The 20,000-nt window shown below is 46.2% G+C and overlaps 1 protein-coding gene across 1 annotated transcript in view; it reads left to right on the top strand.

Annotated features, from left to right (window-relative positions):
- Positions 1-319: 319 nt before the first annotated feature.
- Positions 320-20,000, top strand: part of OTUD7A (OTU deubiquitinase 7A) — a 373,417-nt gene continuing 353,736 nt past the window's right edge. The window contains 1 exon segment of the mRNA XM_017960482.3: positions 320-488. The gene's annotated coding sequence lies outside the window, so the exon portion shown is untranslated.

Raw genomic sequence — 20,000 nt, 5'->3', positions numbered from 1 at the left:
TGGGAGAGCCAGAACGGGCGCGCGGGCGCGGGCGCGGGCGCGAGCGCGGGAGGCGCTGTGCGTCCGCCAGGACTCGCGGCCGCAGAGCTTGCCGTGCCCGGCCCGGCGGTCACGGGGAGCGGGAGCACAGGAGCGCAGCTGCTGCCACGTTCCACCTGGGGCTGGGGCAGGGCGTGAACACTTGGGCTCCCGAGGAAGTGACACGTCAGAGGGTGAACTGCCAAGGAGGCTGAGCAGGAGCCGGGAGGGCGGGCGCTGCGCGCGGCCGCGGGCGGAGCGGAGGGGCGCGAGGGGCGGAGCGGAGCGCGGGAGGAGGCGGAGGAGGAGGCCACGGGACCGCGGCAGCTTGGCGGCTGGGGGAGGGCTGCGGGCGAGAGCGCGAGCAAAACAGCTGATCTGGTTTTCCTTTAAAACGAGAGAAAATGGAAGTCGGGTAGCAGCGACTGCGGCGCTGCGGGCTGGCGGAGCGGAGCGGCTCGGCGCGGCAGGTAAGACGGCGCTGGCCGCGGTGCTGCCGGCGGGCGGCGGGGCCGGGCCCGCGGACCAGGCAGGTGCGCTGTCCCGGCGCGGGGCCGGCACCGGCTCCTTCCCAAGCTCCGTGGCAAGGCAGGTGGGCGTTGAGGCCGGGCCACCGCGGGGCCGGGGCGCGGGGACGCGGGGGGCGCGGGCCCCGGCTGGGCTCGCCGGCGCGTCTGCATTGCGGGCTCCGCTCTGGACCCCGCGGGCTCCGGGGCCACGGGCTCCGGCCCGGCGTGGCGCGCCTCTCTCGGGCAGGGCGCGGCGCTCCGGCTGGGTCGGGGCTGCTGTCTCCGCTCAGCCCTTTGGCTGTCCGCACTGGAACGTGATGCCAGGCGTGGGGCGACTGGCCCCTCGGTCCGTGCGCGCGCGTCGGGGGTCCCGCGGCTCTGACAGACGGCCGGTCAAGGCCCGGCGCCGAGCAGCGCGCGAGGCCGCTCGCCGGGCACCGGAGCTGTGGCTGCGTGGGCCCCCGCGGCCCCGCGCACCGCCGTCCCGCTCGCTCTGCTGGGTCTCGCTGGACAGCAGGCAAACCATTAATGCAATTTGGCTGTGAACCCAGAGGCCTTCCCTAATATCTCCTCACTGGAGGGGAAAAAATTGCATCTGCGGTGCTTTAAGTGCTCCTTTAAATTTGGGAGATGTCAGTGATGTCATCATTAACTAAAACTTTCCTTCATTGGACACAACCGCTCAAGTGTACCCTCCTCCCGCCCGGTGAAGCTATTGCAGCCCTTTCAGAATATCTGTAATAAAATGGATTTGCCTCTGCTCTGTAAACTCAGCTACCTCACACAAGTGCAAATGACTTTTATTTCTGTCTATTGACTGGAGAATGAATAGATCTAAGAGTAGCTGAAGGGAAACTTGTGAGACCCGGATCAGGGAATCCCTTCATCCACAGCACAAGGATCCAGGGGAAAGTCATGTATGACATGCACATGGTTACCGCCGGGTGATAGCTTGGTAAATGGAAGTGGGCTGTAAGAGGAACAATTTTTAAAAATATTATGGGGCAGATAATGTGTCCAGGAAAAGGTTGACAGCGGGACCTACATCTTTACAGGTCTTAATTGCTTCAGGAAAATCTGCAGGTGTCCTTCTTCACCATCCTCCTCCTCCAGGGTGTGCCCGGGAGAAGCCTGCCCTGGGCAAAGGCGGGGAGGCAGGTTCACTAGGGTCCTCTAAGCAGCTGTGTGTCCCACCACCTTCAAAGGCCTCTTCAAGAGCCAAAGAACATTCAGAAGAACAGAGGTAGATCTGAATGGCACTCTCAGGTCTGGATAAACATGCCCCGCTAACTGGGATCAACACTTCGTTATTTTATTGTGCGTGTGCCATTAGTACCAATTCTTATGGGAACAAAACTAAGCAAGTTCCCAAGACAATCTGAGTATCTACTTAAGCCTATCATATCGAAAGGATATCCAATAAGGGACAAACGTATTGACATTTTCATATTTAATAATTAATGACAACTCCCAATTGGTTAAAATAAGTATGCCTTAAATTATTACTGTGATTGTTTTGGGTCTGTAAGGAATTTAATAGCATATGCCACGCAAAAGTTGGAACCTGGTTAGAACTTCGATCTTTTGAACCCTGTATTGGTGTGAAAAGAATGGGAGAACAGTGGTTACTTAGGCCTTTAGTGTTCAAGGTGATAATGGGTGGAAATCACCGCTTTACAAAGTATTGCCACATGCAGGTCTCACCTGGGCCTGGATCATAGGTGGCAGATGTTCCCTTAGAAAGTAACTCCTGAGGCCCCAAGGCTTGGTGGAGAAGGAGAGGGGACGCCTTTCTCTGAGCAAGCGTGTGTAATTCTTGGCCTCTGACCTCCTGATGGTGCCGCATTTATTCCCAATGGTGTGCCTCAGTGAGATGAGAAACTGGCTCCAAATGAGCTGCTTTTGGATGATACCGTTCCCGCTGTGTGTAGTTGCTTTAGAGCTCAACTCTTGAGTTGTGGCAGAGATTCTGCTTTACAGAGTGTCTTCAGTAGTATGAAGATTGGTTTTTAAGGGTCTAGATTGCAAACTGTGAAAATGGAGTCTGTGAAACCAATCTGGCCCCGTATCCATCTTTTTTTTTTTTTCACCTGTAGACTGGTGAAAATATTCGCCACGTTTATGGTTTAACCCACTGTAGTACTTGTAAAACTTCAAATGCAAGTGTTTCCACTAAACCTTTAGGTATGGGTCACTCATTTCCCTAAAACATTTTAAAACATCCGCTTTAAAGCCTCTTCATCCCCCCTTGTATGTTTAGAGTGCTTAAATTTGGGAGCTGTCAGTGATCTCCCAAAAGAGATCACTGTCACATCTTCTGTTTCTAAGAAGTCAAAATTGCCCTGATTTTCTTTCTGTTCCCTCTGGGATCTTAAGGTCATTTATTCATGCCTTAGGCCCACAGAAGAAAGGTTGAATCAGCTCTTTTGGGCCAGCAGGGGGCGTGCTAAACGCGGCTTGGCAGGCGTGTGTCAGAGCCACCTTGGGAGTGGGTCGCCAAGTTGAGGTGGGTGCGTGTGTGTGCCCCGGTGTGGTCCGCCCCCGGTTCCCCCCGCCCCTCCCGCTCCGCTCCCACATGCCTGTCTCCCAAGAGATGGAAACTCAAGAAAGGGTTGGGGGCACATACTTGAATGACCACAGGTTGTGGAGTCTGGAATGTAGGCCTCCCTAGCAGAGAAATTGCTTCAGTGGCTCCATGTCTTTGGAAGGTGGCCCTTAGCACACTTTGAGGCTCACGACTGAGTGCCTTCTCAGACTGCAGAAGTGAGAGTGTTAGTTTGGAGAGGAGAAAGTTGACTTCAGTGAACTACAGGCTGGTGTCCTGGTCAGGGCGTGAATGTGCCAGCCAGGGCAACGCGTGGAAATTCTCTCCTGCACACCCTTGCTGTTTGCTCCTGGCTTTGACTCCCGATTGACTGAAGCCCTGGGACCTTGTGTGGTGGCACTTCCTAGAGGAACCTATTTGACCCCTTGCCCTGGGTTATAGGTGGCAGGTGTCCGCTTAGGAAGTAACTCCTGTGGCCCCCAAGCCTGGTGGAGGAGGGAAGGGGCACCTTGCTCTGAGCAAGCTGTGTGCAAGTCATGGCCTCTGACCTCCTGGTGGTGCCATATTTATTTCCATGATGTGCCTAAATGAGATGAGAAGGGCTTTTGGCCTTAAAATATCTCTGATGAAAAACGTTTCATTACTGTGCTTTTATTTTTCCCTAGAAAATGAAAACAAGGAAAAAAAAAAGGCAACTATGCTTTTTCACTTAAAATGTGCTTAATCTGATTTTAAGTGTGTGCCAGGTTATCCAACCACATGTTCCCTGGGAGGCTTTTCCTCACAGGGACTGAGCTCGGAGAGGCCAGCCTGTGCTCCAGGGCCATCTTGGCGAGTTGGGATTGGTGTTTCCCATGCTTAGATGGTCATTGCAGCATCTGCGTGTGTTACTGAAGACCAAAGACTCCTCTCTTCTCCTGAGGTTCTCATGGAGCCCCCATGCAAAAGGGAACATCACATTTTAAAAGGAAATAAGTTTCATAGATGCCCTACTAGAGAATTAGCCCAGTGCTGTGACTGGGCATTTCTTTATGCTTCTCATTCCATTGAAATTGCGTGGAAAACTGAACTATTGATTTCAAGGGGGCAAATGGGAATAACATGTTTTTCAGCTTTAGTGAACCAGGCTTTTCACCTTGATTGAACACTGTAAATGGTTAAAGGGGAAGTGCCACTAGATGTAAAATAGGTGATGCCAAATCCCTTTGGAAGGTGTTCATTCTTGAGGACAAAATGGGAATAAAATATGGTGGTTCTTTTTTGTAACGTATTTAATGTGAAAATATTTTACCCTTGAACCTTGGAAAAAGAATTTTGTTTGCCCATTGGTAGACTGCCGTGTCTCCCAAAAAGTTTGTGTGTGAGACCAAGAATAAGATGGCCTTAACACAGATGCCACAAGAGGGGAACCGCCTTCATCACACTTTTGGAATGGCGTTCTTCATCATTCATAGTAACAGACGGGAGAAGTGGGTTAAAAATAAGTCTTTAAAAAGCTGAAGTGGAGAGAAGGGCCGGACGCTGCCTTATTACTTGCCTGTGTTGTGGAGGCGTGTTTAGCTGGCTGGTTTGCACACAGCATTTCTGGACCAGGAAGTGGGGGAGTATAGACTAGGATTGGAAGGGAGTGGGCCATGCAGCAGCCACAGCTGGCCAAGGCCTGGCCCGTCATGCTCTAGGCTCCTCATGGCAAAGGGAAAGAGTTAGCCTCCCATGCAGCTAAAGCCTTACTTGGTAAAATTGTGTGATTCCACAAAGCCCCAGTCCTTGCTATTACCGATTTCTGCTCTACAGCATCTCACATTCTGAGAAGTCAAATACACATTAATGCTAATACAGGTTTTAAATACATCTGTCTTAGTTAAGTAGGTAAGTCTAAAGCAAACTCATTTTGTAGGATTGAAGGATTTTGAGTTTCTCCTTCCAAGGAAATATTTTCTATTTGAGCATAGTTTATTCTTAACCTAGTTTTCCTTATAAATATAATGGAAATTTGATGTCTGAATGAATATACATGAGTAAGATGCAGTATTGACTTTTATGAAACATAAAATTAGACCTTTGAAATTCATTTCCTTGTCTGTTCAGCGTTTCATTTGTTTTATTAGATTACTGTTAAGTTTCACATGGTGCTGGGGATTGGTGTGAACAGACCATACACCCATCCCTCTGTGAGATTAGATTAAGTTTCTCAGTTACTGAGACAAAGGTTTAGGAGCTCACTCGAGAGGAGGTGGCTGCCTGGAGTGAGAGCAGACATCTGTCTGTGGTGCAGACGGGTTGAACCTTGCTACCTCTGAGAAGACCCCAGTTTTCCTGCCCGCAGGGCTAACACACCCATCTTCAAATAATTTACCCAGATAATCTGTGCGCTCACATTTTAGGAACTTTCTGTGAATTAAGTTCTCCAAGTTTTTACAGTAAGCTCAGGGCTAGCCTGTCATGTCTTTGTTGCAGAAGAGATCACAAAATGCACAGTGTCCTGGGACTCAGCACGTCCTCCTCCCCCAGATCACCTTACATCATCCCTGAAGTCCATGCAATACCCTTTTATCTTGGGGGTCTAAAACTCATACCATGGTTATAGCCCATTCTCTCAAAATTCCTCTAATGATGATTTGAGGTTTCAAGAAAACCTGTGCTATTGTAGTGTGGGCAACACATTTGCATGTACAATTTTTCATGGCTTTTACAAAAATTGTTTGACATCCAAGAGGTACATAGTTAACTTTTTCTTTTTGAAATGTATGAATTGGAGTATTTGTTTTGACTGTCTTTTAAATAATATACCATCTCTTGAAAGAATCATCACTGAACAGTAAAAATAAATGAGACATGCTTGAATTTGATGACCAGTTGTGTGACCTTGGGCACAGCCCCAGGTGGGGCCACAAGGGCAGAATATCTCTTGGGCCATCCTGTAGGCTTTAGGGTAGGACAGATGAGTGAGTGTATACCATGGGTTCTTAAGTTCTAGATTGATAACTTGTTCAATAAAAGGAATTGGAGACGGTATTTGTCTCACTTCCCATTAGCCCAGTTTCTATCCTTTGACAGTTGATGTAGTTATAGTTTGCACTTGTAACCAAGGCACTGCTTAAATGAACTTGCTTTGACTTGTGTGTGTGTGTGTGTGTGTGTGAAGAAGGAGGCGTGGGTAACAAGAATGGAGGGGCTTCTATGGCTTGGGGATTCTTGGAGTTAAAAGTCATTAGCCATGATATGATTTGGCTGTATCCCCACCCAAATCTCAACTTGAGTTGTATCTCCCACAATTCCCATGTGTTGTGGGAGGGACCCAGAGGGAGGTAATTGAATCATGGGGCTGGTCTTTCTCGTGCTAGTCTCATGATAGTGAATAAGTCTCACAAGATCTGATGCATTTATCAGGAGTTTCTGCTTTTGCTTCCTCTTCATTTTCCTCTTGCCACCACCGTGCAAGAAGTGCCTTTTGCTCCCCGCCGTAATTCTGAGGTCTACCCGGCCATGTGGAACTGTTTAAGTCCACTTAAACCTCTTTTTGTTCCCAGTTTCAGGTGTGTCTTTATTAGCAGGGTGAAAACAAACTAATGCAGTAAATTGGTACCAGTAGAGTGGGGTGTTGCTGAAAAGATACCCAAAAAATGTGGGAGTGACTTTGGAACTGGGTAACAGCCAGAGGTGGGAACGGTTTGGAGGGCTCAGAAGAAGACAGGAAAATGTGGGAAAGTTTGGAATCTCCTAGAGACTTGTTGAATGGCTTTGACAAAAATGCTGATAGCAATGTGGACAGTAAGGTCCAGGCTGAGGTGGTCTCAGATAGAGATGAGGAACTTGTTGGGAACTAGAGCAAAGGTGACTCTTGTTATGTTTTAGCAAAGAGACTGGTGGCGTTTTGCCTCTGCCCTAGAGATTTGTGGAACTTTGAACTTGAGAGAGATGATTTAGGGTATCTGGCAGAAGAAACTTCTAAGCAACAAAACATTCAAAGGGTGACTTAGATGCTGTTAAAAGCATTTCATTTTAAAAGGGAAAGAGAGGATAAAAGTGCAGAAAATTTGCAGCCTGACAATGCAGTAGAAAAGAGAACTCCGTTTTTTGATGAGAAATTTAATCCAGCTTCAGAAATTTGCATAAGTAGCAAGGATCCTAATGTTAAACACCAATACCATGGGGAAAATGTCTCCAGTCCACATCACAGACCTTCATGGCAGCCCCTCTGGAGAACAGGTCTGGAGGCCCAGGAGGAAAAAGTGGTTTGATAGACTGGGCTCAGGGTCCCCGAGCTGCACAGCCTAGGGACTTGGTACCCTGCGTCCCAGCCGCTCCACCTGTGGCCAGAAGGGACCAACGTAGAGCTCAGGCTGTGGCTTCAGAGGGTGGAAGCCCCAAACCTTGGCAGCTTCTGCGTGCTGTTGAGCCTGTGGGTACACAGAAGTCAAGAATTAAGTTTTGGGAACCGCCACCTAGATTTCAGAAGATGTATGGAAACGCCTGGATGCCCAGGTAAAAGTTTGCTGCAGGGGCGGGGCCTTCATGGAGAACCTCTGTTATGGCAGTGCAGAAGGGAAATATGGGGTCAGAGCCCCCACACAGAGTCCCTACTGGGGCACTGCCTAGTGGAGCTATGAGAAGAGGGCCACCGTCTTCCAGACCCCAGAATGGTAGATCCACCAACAGTTTGGACCGTGCACGTGGAAAAGCCACAGACACTCAACACCAACCCCTGAAAGCAGCCAGGAGGGAGGCTGTACCCTGCAAAGCCACAGGGGTGGAGCTGCCCAAGACCATGGGCATCCATCTCTATCATCAGCCTGACCTGGATGTGAGACCTGGAGTCAAAGGAGATCATTTTGGAGCTTTAAGATTTGACTGCCCTGCTGGATTTTGTACTTGCCTGGGCCCTGTAACCCCTTTGTTTTGGCCAATTTCTCCCGTTTGGAATGGCTGTATTACCCAATACCTGTACCCCCCATTGTGTCTAGAAAGTAACTAGCTCGCTTTTGATTTTACAGGCTCATAGGCAGAAGGGAATTTTCTTTGTCTCAGATGAGACTTTGGACTGTGGACTTTTAAGTTAATTCTGAAATGAGTTAAAACTTTTGGGGACTGTTGGGAAGGCACAGTTGGTTTTGAAATGTGAAGACATGAAATTTGGAGGGGGCCAGGGGCATATTGATATGGTTTGTCTGTATTCTCACCCAAATCTCAACTTGAATTGTGTCTCCCAGAATTCTCACATGTTGTAGGAGGGACCTAGGGGGAGGTAATTGAATCATGGGGGCTGGTCTTTCCTGTGCTAGTCTTGTGATAATGAGTAAGTCTCGTGAGATCTGATGGGTTTATCAGGGGTTTCCACTTTTGCTTGTTCTTTATTTTTCTCTTGCCACCGCCATGTAAGAAGTGCCCTTCACCTCCCACCATGATTCTGAGGCCTACACAGCCATGTGGAACTGTAAGTGCAATTAAACCTCTTTTTCGTCCCAGTTTCGGGTATGTCTTTATCAGTGGTGTGAAAATGAGCTAATACAAGCCAGCTCTGTTAAGCAATGCTAAGTGAAGTTCCTCTCAATCAGAGTAGATAGCAAGCTCCCCGGGAAGCTGGTTACGTCTCCTGTACCTCAGGTGCTGCTGTGTATGAGAATAGCAGGCATGCAAGGGCTAATTGGGCAGGATCATTGCAGAACATACTTCCTTATCCTTGGGGATGATGAAAGATTAGTCCTTTACATGAAAAACTAGGGAATGGGGGAGAGGAAAAAGAATAACATTCCAAAGATAGAGTCCTGTGAGTAGATTTCAGGGAGGATAGTGGGCAGTGACTGTGACCTGAGGTCCTGCCAGAGAGGGTGGTCCTGGCATTTTCCCCTGGGGGAGGCATGACCCCATGCTAGGGTCTGCACTGTCACCCCCACCCTAAGTACATTCCCTTGCAGAGCCTAGAGCTGCTCCCAGAGCATGTCCTTGGCTCTGAGACCACCGGCCTTTTTTTGCCTTTGGTGTTGACTGCCATGGTGAAGGACACAGGGGTCTCTGTGCCATCTGTGGGATGACATGGGCCCCCAAGGAAGCACATGGGTCCTTTGCAAGTGCAGCATTAGATTATTAGATTGAGTGAAAACTCTCTGGTTGTCTGTTTAACTTGGTATTGTGGGTCTGCAGCTATTGAGTAGGCACGTTGAAAGGCTGCACTTAACCTCTTGGAAACATGTCCTAGAATTGCAAGGATGGGTTGCAGTTCACCCCCAAATCTCTTGATTATTCTCTCTACCTCATCTGAGGTGTTGAATGTGAACTCAGCCCTTGGGTCCACGTGGTTATAAGTGCCCACTGAGTCTGGGTTCTCAGGCACAGCACGTGCAGCCAGTTGGGATGTCCTTCCGGGGTCCTCTGCCTGTACTGGAAGAGGCAGACAAGGTTTCTCCTACCAAAACTGACTTATTCCATTTACAATCTGGCAAGCAGTATGTTCAGAAATGCATCATCAGAAAAGGTGCTTCAGGGGCCTAGTTGAGGAGTGGATACAGGTGCCAGCCCACTGCTTAGCATGTATGGTTTATTAGAAGATCGGTGTGTGGTTGCATTCACATTAGACTCCTTCCATGCCCATTGACTAGTGACTAGAGAACCTGGTCCAGGCTGGGGAAAGAGAGTGCCCCCAGCCTAGAGGAGGACTCCTTCTGGCTTGGGTCCTCACTCTGGGAATATTCTCTAGGTCTTAACTAAACATGTGAAATGAAGAACCATAGCTGCCTACTCTGATATCCCACATGGTGAAACCCCATCTCTACTAAAAATTAAAAGAAAAAATAGCTGGGCATGGTGGTGGGCGCCTGTAGTCCCAGCTACTTGGGAGGCTGAGGCAAGAGAATGGCGTGAACCCAGGAGGCGGAGCTTGCAGTGAGCCTAGATGACGCCACTGCACTCCAGCCTGGGCAACAGAGTGAGAGTCCATCTCAAAAAAAAAAAAAAAAAATTATATATATGTGTATCTCCACTTCTGGGGTCGAGGAGAATACTGAGCATTTGAACAAGTATTTATAATTAGAAATGAGTTGTGTGGACATTGTTCCTCCCTCTGACTCTTAAGCCCTTGAGGAGAAGCTCATGCATTATTTCTTGTTACATCTCTGAGGCACCTTGGTCAGAACAGTCTCTCCATTCATGTTTGTTAAATGCATTTAGTAGCCCTATGGGAATTAAAATTAGAAATTTAATTACTCTTCCTCGAATTGCTTCGCTCCCATGAGTTCAGAAGCGTTGCAGTTGGGGAGGTTGCTTATATAAAATTTGAAACATTTCATACTTAAGCTTGCAGTTCAGTGGCATGCAAAATTGTGTTTACTTGGGTTGCAAATAAACAAAAACCAGATAATTTACTGATCAGTTGTAATGGGACTTGCTTGTCATACAGCAGAGTGCGAGTTCAAAGAAGAACTATGGTTTCAGATTTTCCGTTCCATAGATTTTTAAGAATGAAATAAATTAGTTGTACTACCTTGAAAATGTTAGTGATAGAAAAGAGAAAATGGAAGGTCACATGAATATGTCATGTTTGAAACAATCCTTAAGGAAAAAAGAAAATTCATAATGGAAGAAAAGACGTGATCGATTAAGATGATTGATTACATTAACTTCATATATTTAAAAATGGTGGCAAATCCTAAACCTCAAATTCTCTTAATATCTCCCCCAGAAAGGAGATACCACTGCCAGGCCTGTGTCACTGCTGGGTACGTGCTCAGAGCTGTGGCTGTCCTGGCTCTCTGAAGGGCCCAGGCCAGGGGTCCTCCACTTCCCATTGAAACAACGTGGGTACTTTAAAAATCTTAATGTCTGGGCACTTCCCCAAGAGGTTCTGATATCAGCAACCGAGCCACAGCCTTGGAACCCTCTGGGACTTTTATAAAAGCCCCTATTGATTCTGGATTTGAGAACCACTAGCTTCAAGGAAGTTCTTGTAACTTTAGAAATGCAGGGAGACAGGTCCAGGACAAACAGGAAGGACCATGAGTTCCTCTTCTCTTCTTATATATTATCCCACAAAGGGGAAAGAAAGTTGGTTTCCTTAAAGCAGAGAATTGAAAGACATCTGCGAGATGAACTGGTAGAATGTTTACTATTTGATCAAATGATGGTTTTATATCACTTAACTGAATATATAGCTGGCTTACCAATGTTTATGTTCACGAGATCTGTTGTATAATGTGGTGGCTAAATTATTAATAACAATGTATTAAAGACTTGACAATTGCTAAGAGTAGAGTTTAAATGTTTTTACCATAAAAAGTAATAAGCATGTAAGGTAATGCATACATTAATTAGCTCTATTTAGCCCTTCCATGTACAACATGATGTGTTGTACACCAAAATATAAACAACAAAAACACACAGTTTTGTCAAGTTAAAAAATAAAACAACAACAACAAAAAAATAGTTTTGTTATGAAAACAAACAATGGTAAAATGTACGGCCATGCAGAAGGAAATCAAACAGTTTGCCAGGTTTGTTAACTTGCGTACAGTATATCATCAAGTCTTTACCGTTTTATAGTGCTTTGCAGTTTGCAGAATACTTTTGTGTAGATTATCTAATTTGATCTCCCAATAACTCTGTTGTCAGGAGGGAATTTGTTCCCATTCTACTGGTGAGGAGACTGAGGATGGCAGTCTGTGGTCTTCCACAGTGGTCAGAGTGACCAGCACACTTGGGATGGCCCTGTCCATGTGACTGCCCCTCACCTGGTGATGGTTGGTCTGGTGGACTCCACCACTGCCTCCCTGACATTTTAGTGACATCTGTGGGAGGCTGAAATGAAGACATTCATGTGAGGCTGACTCTGCCCAAGGCTAGCACAGCGGCCAGCCCAGTGAATGGTGGGGCTGGCTGGGTTGGTGGTGTGCAGTGGGATGGGGATGTGAGCCAAGACAGGGAACCTGGCCGTTGTTCTTGTTATGTTTGCCTCATTCTCCTGCATCTCTAGCCTTGTCGTCTTCTGTGGCAGCAGCACCTGTATTGCATTATCCATCCGTGCGAGCAAATACCTGCGCTCCTTCCTTAATAGTGTTTTCCTTGGACAAGTCTTTGTGCCCTTAACTATTCCCGCTGCCCTGTCCTGCAAGGTTGGGTCCCATCCGTCTGCACCTGGGCATTTGGCAAATGCACATGGCTGAGCTGCTGCCTCTTCCTCTGGTCTCTATTTTCTCTGTCTAGGATTTCCGCTTTGTAGAGGGGTCTTTGAACGAAGCCTTCCACGCTAGCCACACTGCACAGCAAGAGGCGTTGGACCTCGGGGCGAAGGCATTCAGGCCTCCCTCAGCATCTTGACTATGACTACTCTGGTCAGTGGCTGTCACCTCAGTCTCCTTGCCACCCTTGCCCTCTGGCTACCTGCCACACCTGTCTTATGGGCTCTCTCCTTGCTCCAAGAGGTCCTCAGTGGGCTGCTGGGGACTTTTGACCTCACCTTTCTGCCCCTGAGCAATACTCCTTATCACCTGCCGCCTTGTTATTTTATCTTGGCGGGAGAATAAGGTCTGCCCTTTCCGGGAAGACAACAGTGCCACAACACAGTGATATACATACTTTTGTCCCCAAGATGTTGGGTGAGAAACCATGCTTTCTGCATAAAGTACTACTGGGAATTTTTTATTTTAAGTAATTAACCTTCCCTTGTTGATTTTCTTTTTCCCTTTCAATGTTCTTTCTCTTGCAAAAGTTGCCCAAGAAGGAACTAAACTACTGCACGTATTATAATGAGAGGGCGCATGGTTCAGTGCTGCAGTCTCAGCAGAAAAACCTTTTTTCAGAATTGAAAGTCCAAAGTAGACATTGCTAAGAAAAAGTGAGCAATCAAGTGGCAATACCTCTCATGGTCCAGGATATGCCCAGGACAGCAGAGCGAGGGAAAGTCAAGTGTTGAAGGATGTGGGGGGCAGTCCGGAGTCACGTGTAGTCCCCGCCCTGGAGCATGTGCTGTGTATGTCACACTCTTCCTAACACCGAGGGGCCCTGCTCAGGCCGCGCTGACTGCCCAGTGGCTTGCATTTGCTCTATCTGTACACTCCCCCTGCGTCCCGGGCTTCTCCCAGGACAGCTTGCCATCCCTATGTGATTGCCTTTCCTGAGTGTGTAAGGGGGAGGGTGTGGGAACCCACGTGCTGGCAGAGGGGACTGCGAGTGCCCAGGCCAGGCCTGGGTGACAATGAGACACTCCCGGCCCCGGGCCCCACACTGGGTTTGCTTTCCATTTGTGCTGCCTCCCACTGGGAGGCCCATGGCTAAGGCGGTTCAGCTACCAGCTCTAGTGTCCCTGTATGTGACATCTGCCTTACAGGTGACAGCAGGCCCCAGGTGCTACTGTGGGCTCTGGTTGGCTATTTTCCTAGCCCCTCTTCCTTCAAGACAGAGCACAAACTGTCTGTGTGCATTAATTTTTTCCTTCAGGGCTGGGGCAAGTTTGGGCCCAGGAGCTGGATCTAAGATCTGTTGTATCCATTGCCTGGGAGCTGAGGGGCCTTGAGGAAGGTTCTCACTGCTTTGAGCCTCTATTTCCATGTTGTGAAATGAGGGTAAGACTAGGTACCTTGCAGGATTGTTCTTGTAGTATTATTGTTATGAGGACAACAGAAGGATAGTTGGCATTTGCCGGCTGTCGACTATTAGAGAAAGGTCACCTGGAAAAAGAGAGGGACTCAGTGGTCAGGGGCTGGCCCAGTGACAGCGCTCTGTCCAGCAAGCCCCTTCTCCACCGGCTTCTGTGATGCTCCCAGCTGCGAAAGAGCTCAGAGCCAGAAATGACAATCTGGACCCTTTGGGCAGACGTCAGAATTTCCTTGTGTTCTTTCCTTTTTGGGGAGCATACCAAAGGATTGTTCAAACCTTTGTCCGCTGTGCGTCATCACTTTAATTTTTACATAGATTGTAGATGAGTTTAATTAACATGTGTGGCGAGGAGGGGTTGAGAAGAAGCCGGTCCTGAGTGAGCTCCACTTTGCCCATGGCATTTTGAGTATAACCATCTGTTTGGGGGAAACTTTGTGAAACATGTTCCATAAAACATACTGACATCTACAAAGATAAAACTAATACAGAGCTTCTCAAACCCCAAACCTTCAGCACCTTGCTCCTCTCTGTGTGTATAGCAAGGCAGAGAGTGTACATTGCTCTGTAAAAATTGAGTCATACTAGTTTTTACTCTTTCCTTTGCTTAGTTATTTATTTTTCATGAAAAAAAAATCTATTATTTGCACAGGTTAAAAGAATAAGTTCAACAAAACAAAACAAAAGAGCATACGGTAAAATGGGGGTCATTTTCTTCCCTCAATCCCCATGCCTTTCCCAAGAGGCATTACTAGTAATTGCTCCTTGTGCATCTTTCTAGAAATAGTCTGTGGATATCCAAGACTATTAAACACATAGGAACATACATAGAATACTTGTTGGAGATTATTCTATTTTTAGTCTACAATACATGCTATTTTAACTAAAAAAGTATTCAGTTAAATTATATTTTTATTTAGTGATTAAAGACTTGCTGAATTTACATGTCTTATTTCTTGGAGCATAAAAGTTTCTAAAAGTTCCCTTTCTTGGTTTGGGTAGGCCAGCCTGGAGTTACCCTTTATGTAGCAGCCCCTCCCAGGCATAGCTCCTATAGCAGAGCCGACTGGTGTGCAGGAAGTAATGTCCCCCGGCCACTCAGCTTATAGCCATGTGGGTTAGCTGAGTGCCCAGGAACAAGAGATGGATTTGAGGAGCAGCTGTAGCCTCCATTCAATCCCTGTAAAATTAGGGGAAAACTATGAAATACCTGTTTGCTTATTATTGCTGTTTATTAACGTTGCATTTACTGTGTATTTAGGGTTGGCATCTGCTCACTCGGGTTGAAAGATTGCTAAATTTGCATATCACTGCTTCCTTTTGCTCCACCCATTTCCCTATTTTGTTACTTATGCTATAACTTTTCACATTAGCAAGGCACATAGCATTGGTCATCTCTTAGGTAAGGATTCTTTTTTTTCGATTTGTTTTTTTGATTGTCTGAAGTTCATTGTATAGTTTGTTTAATCCCTGGCTCTGTTTTCCTCCTTTCTTGTTCTCTTCTCACATGGCTCATGGCACACGCACACTTGAAGAATTCTTGCAAGCTTGAAAATATCTCTTGCCTGATTATAAAGGTCTTGAGTTGCATAATTTCCTTTAAAACTATATAGAGATATTTCTCCTGTCTTTTAGCACAGTTATTATGGGGAAATTTGAAATCAACCTGTTTTCACCTAGAGGTTCACGTGATTCTTTTAATTCAGTTAATTTACTTGAATGTTTCTGGATGCTGGTATTGTTGTATCACTTTCTTCTAAACTAAGCACAGTAAACCCTTGTAATTGACAGAGATGAGTCAGTTTATTTCAGAAGTTTTCTTGTATTATATCTCTGACCTTTTTTTCTGTTAACAATTCAATAATGTTAATTATATGCACATTGTTTCTTTTGTCTTATATTTGTCTTCTCTTTGATAAAGTTGATATTTCATATTCTCCTCCATTTCATTTGTTTATCTCTTGGGTTGATTGCCCTTATTCTATTATTAATTTGTGTCTAATGTGGTTTTCATCCCTATCCCATTTATTTTAATTTTTATTTCTTCATTTCTTTTCCATGCCCTGATTCTCTTTCTGTTGGTTTATGATCTCTTCTTTGTTCTTTTTTTTTTTTTTTCCTTTTTAAGAGAGTGTGGTAGGCAGGATAACAACCCCTCAAAGATGTCAGTATCCTAATCCCCAAAACCTGTGAATATGTTACCATACCTGGCAGAAAATTGGCACTGAAAAATGAAATCAAGTTGAGCATGGAATTAAGGTTGCTAGTCAGCTGACTTTAAAATAGGGAGACTATTCTGGATTGTCTGCATAGGCACAATATAATCAGTAGGGTCTTTCTTAAAAGTGGAAGGAGGGAGGCAGAGAGAACCAGAGTGATGGCAGCTTCAGGACTTTACCTGACATCATTGCCTATTCTGGATTGTCTGCATAGGCACCGTATAATCAGTAGGGTCTTTCTTAAAAGTGGAAGGAGGGAGACAGAGAGAACCAGAGTGATGGCAGCTTCAGGACTTTGCTTGACATCATCGGAGGTGGGGAACCAGAGCCGAAGCACATGGGGGTCTTCAGAAGTTGGAAAAGTAGAGGGAAACGTTTCTCTTTATGGTGGGCAGAATAATTACCCCCAGAGGTGTTCCTCTCCTAATTCTCGCAACCTCTGCACATGTCACCTTATGTGGCAAGAGGGAATTTGCAGGTGTTTGATTAAGTGAAGGTCCTTGAGACAGGGAAATGATCCTGGATGACCCAGGTGGGCCCCAGGTCATCACAAGGGAGGCATTGGGGTCAGAAGGTGTGATTAAGTGAAGGTCCTTGAGACAGGGAGATGATCCTGGATGACCCAGGTGGGCCCCAGGTCATCACAAGGGAGGCACTGGGGTCAGAGTGAGGGAAGGAGATGTGGTGGTGAGAGCAGACGTCAGAGTGATGTGTTTCCTGGAAGGGGTCCACGAGCCAAAGAATAGGGGAAGCCTCTAAAAAGCATCAAAGACAAGGAGCAGATCCTCCCTGGAGCATCCAGAAGGAATGCAGCCCTGCCAACACCTAGATTTTAACCCAATTTTAGATTTATGACTTTCAAAACTATAAGAAAATAAATTCCTATTGCTTGAAGCCACTCAGTTTGTGGTAATTTGTTACAGTAGTAATAAAAAACTAACAGAGAAAATTGGAAATATTTTTTATAAAGTCACTTTATCTGTGTCTCTATGGATATTTTCTCAGGCATCTGCATTTGCTCTTCTCCTTTGCCACCCTGTCTACTGTGCCTGATTCCCATGCTGGTTGCTTTGTGATTTTAGTCACTTTTGAATGGGGTCAGGTCTTTGTTGAAGAATGGGGATGAGGGTGAAGCTAGGGAGGGGTGCACACTGGATTCAAGTTTGTGGTCTGAAATACATTTACTCCACATGAATTCCCTTTGTCTAGGCAGGCTATGTTCCCTAGATTTCAGGGCTTAAATTGGATGTTGTTCATAGCAGACCTCTTGTGTTTCTGTCCTACATTTGCTGCCTCTCTCTCTCTACAAGGCCAAGTCCACAGGCTGAGGCCCACTCAGTGGCCATGCTCCTGTATCCACAGAGCCCATTCATGACCAACCACATCGGGGCTAGGCCATTTCTCCCAGTGGGGCCCATGTGCCTCCCCAGGTTCAGGAGGTGGGTGCTGGCTCTCTCTGTGTTCCTGATTGCATTGGTTCTGGTACACTCAGTGGTTTGTGGTTTGTGGTTTGTGGTTGTGTCTGCCTCCTTGATTTGTTGGGGGTGGAATATATTTCTCTTTCTAGTTTTCTCTCTCCCTTTCCTTTTTCATTGTTTCTGGGGATTTCAAAGAAAGTGTGGAGGAGTAGATTGTTTGCTGGAAGCTGAGAAGCTGCTGTCTGCTGGCTGATTGTGTGGATACTGAGGGGTTTTGCTTGTAGTCTTTGGGGACTTCTTGTGCTTTAAGAAATAGGTCACTGTTTTGCACAGATGCTGGGCATTGTGTAGTAACTTTAGGGCTCCTTTTCCAAGAAGAGTTTTTGTTTGACTCCAGAACAATTCGTCACAAAGGCCCTTTTGTTAGATTAGACAAGCTATTGTGTTAGAGATTTGGCATCCCAGTGAGGGCCACCCAGGCCCTTCCTTGCAGAGCAGCCTGGTGGGAAGGGAGGCAGGCAGGTACCACCCTGGACATCTGTCCCACTTTTCCCCACCTCCGCAGCTTGTTCCTGTATACTGCCTGGTCCTGGTGGCCTTGGAGTGACCACCTGTCTCTTGGAAGTCTGTGACTTTTTGGGTATTCATCAGTATAACCTTGAAGGAATTCTTACTGCTTTAGTAATTTAATTAAATCATTAATATAATGAATTTTAAATCAATGCTGTCATTTCTACGTGGTAAGAGTAGCAATCATTGATTGCCAAGTGCTTTGCCTATGTTATCTAGTTTAGATTTCACAGCTACCCTGCCAGGCAGGTATCAGTGTTCAAGCCCACTTCACAGATGAGCCCATCGAGGAGCACAGCATTGGCCAGTTGGCTACTCACATGGCACAAGCTGTCTTCATAAACATCTGACTTAGTCCTTTGTAGGGAGGAGGCATGTAGGTACTTTATCAGATTGAGTTGAAGGTTATGAACTTTGTGTATTCTCTTAGAAGCTATTTGTAGTTACAAATCTGTGGACCCAAACTGTATTATGGAATAGTTTATTGCAATAGTTTGAGATTTGTTTGTTTTAAATTCTCATTTTAAAATAGTTGTATGTTAACAACCCTTAGTTTTTTAGAGTTTCTCCATCTGCAAAACTTAGTTTCAAAGGCCATGGCGACTTAAAAGTGAGAAATCCTAAATTCCAAGGAACAAGAGTTGTTGAAGATTTCCCTTCAGCCTGGCCTACTGTAGACTGTCCTGTTGGCAGCTCCTTCAGTCTGTTGCCCCTGGGGCTCCTGCCAGCAACTGGTGTGAAAGGTAGAGGGCACCCACACTTACTGTCTTCAATTGCTGGCAAAAAGTCTACCTTGCGTTAAAAGGCAATCGGGGCTGGGTGCGGTGGCTCACGCCTGTAATCCTAGCACTTTGGGAGACCAAAGAGGGCAGATCATGAGGTCAGGAGTTCAAGACCAGCCTGACCAACATGGTGAAATCCCATCTCTACTAAAAATACAAAAATTAGCTGGGCGTGGTGGCACGCGCCTGTAATCTCAGCTACTAGGGAGGCTGAGGCAGGAGAATCACTTGAACCCAGGAGGCGGAGGTTGCAGTGAGCTGAGATTGTGCCATTGCACTCCAATCTGGGCGACATAACACCCTGTCGCAAATGAAATGAAACAAAACAAAACAAAATGGCAATCAGCTGAAGTATCTAAATACTTTTCTTTCTCTGCCTGCCTCCAATTTTGTAGAGTTCACATGGGATTGTCAGTCATGGGGATGTGTAACTGGTGAACTGTGGCTTCAGAGAAGCCAGAAGGGCTAAGCCCTAGCATCCCTGTAAACAGGAGGTCAGCAGGACCCAAAGGATTAGTTCAAATGATCAACTCCATCATGGTACTGTTGCAAATGTGGAGAAAAGACAACACTGTTTAGAAAACACTGCATCCTGGGGTCACCTGTACAACCAGAATGTGTGATATCTTAGAAAATTAGCCCTCTTGATCTTTTTGGGTTACCTGGGAAGATTAGAGAATGAACCATCCATCCATCAGCTTCTCTGACCTTTCCTAAGTAGAGAATTCATGTATGACATTGATTCTATGACATTACCAGCCACTAACTCTTCATAGGCTGCCTGCTACCTCTTCTCTCTTTTCTTTCCATCTCCAATTAGTCATTTATTGATCCTTTTTGTTACATCCTCTAATTTCTTAGCCATTCTCTCACATTACCCCTTCTTCCAGCTCTCTGATATATTCTGGATAATTCCCTCAATGCTTCCTTCCACTTCATAAATCTACCTTCTACCTAATGCATGCCAAAGCCACTTTAAAAACCAGCCTCTTGGTCTTTGATTTTGTGATTATAGTACTCATTAACACAAATTCTCTTCATTTCTCATCACCCTGGTCTTTTTAATATTGTCATACTGTTTACTTAGTGTTTTAATCATGTTTTAAAATGCTTGAATCAACCCTTAAAGCATTATTTTGGTCTCCAAGTAATCATTTATTACGTGAGCTTGGTGGTGGTGGTGATGGTGGGGTGGGAGTTGTCTGGTTCTGTTGTTTCTGGGTCTGTTGGCTCTTATTCTTGGGGAATTACTGCTGCTTTTGTTTGGTCACTGGATTGCAGCCTCATTTTTGGCTTGACTTCAGGATGTGCCTGGCCAATGAGGCTGTATTTGCTTCTGTCAGGCCTCCAAGGGCACC

Source organism: Papio anubis, chromosome 7 (genome assembly GCF_008728515.1).
Source record: "Papio anubis isolate 15944 chromosome 7, Panubis1.0, whole genome shotgun sequence".
Classification (NCBI taxonomy): Eukaryota; Metazoa; Chordata; class Mammalia; order Primates; family Cercopithecidae; genus Papio; species Papio anubis.
Note: the sequence above shows the minus strand (reverse complement) of the source record. Positions and strands in the feature narration are given on the sequence as shown.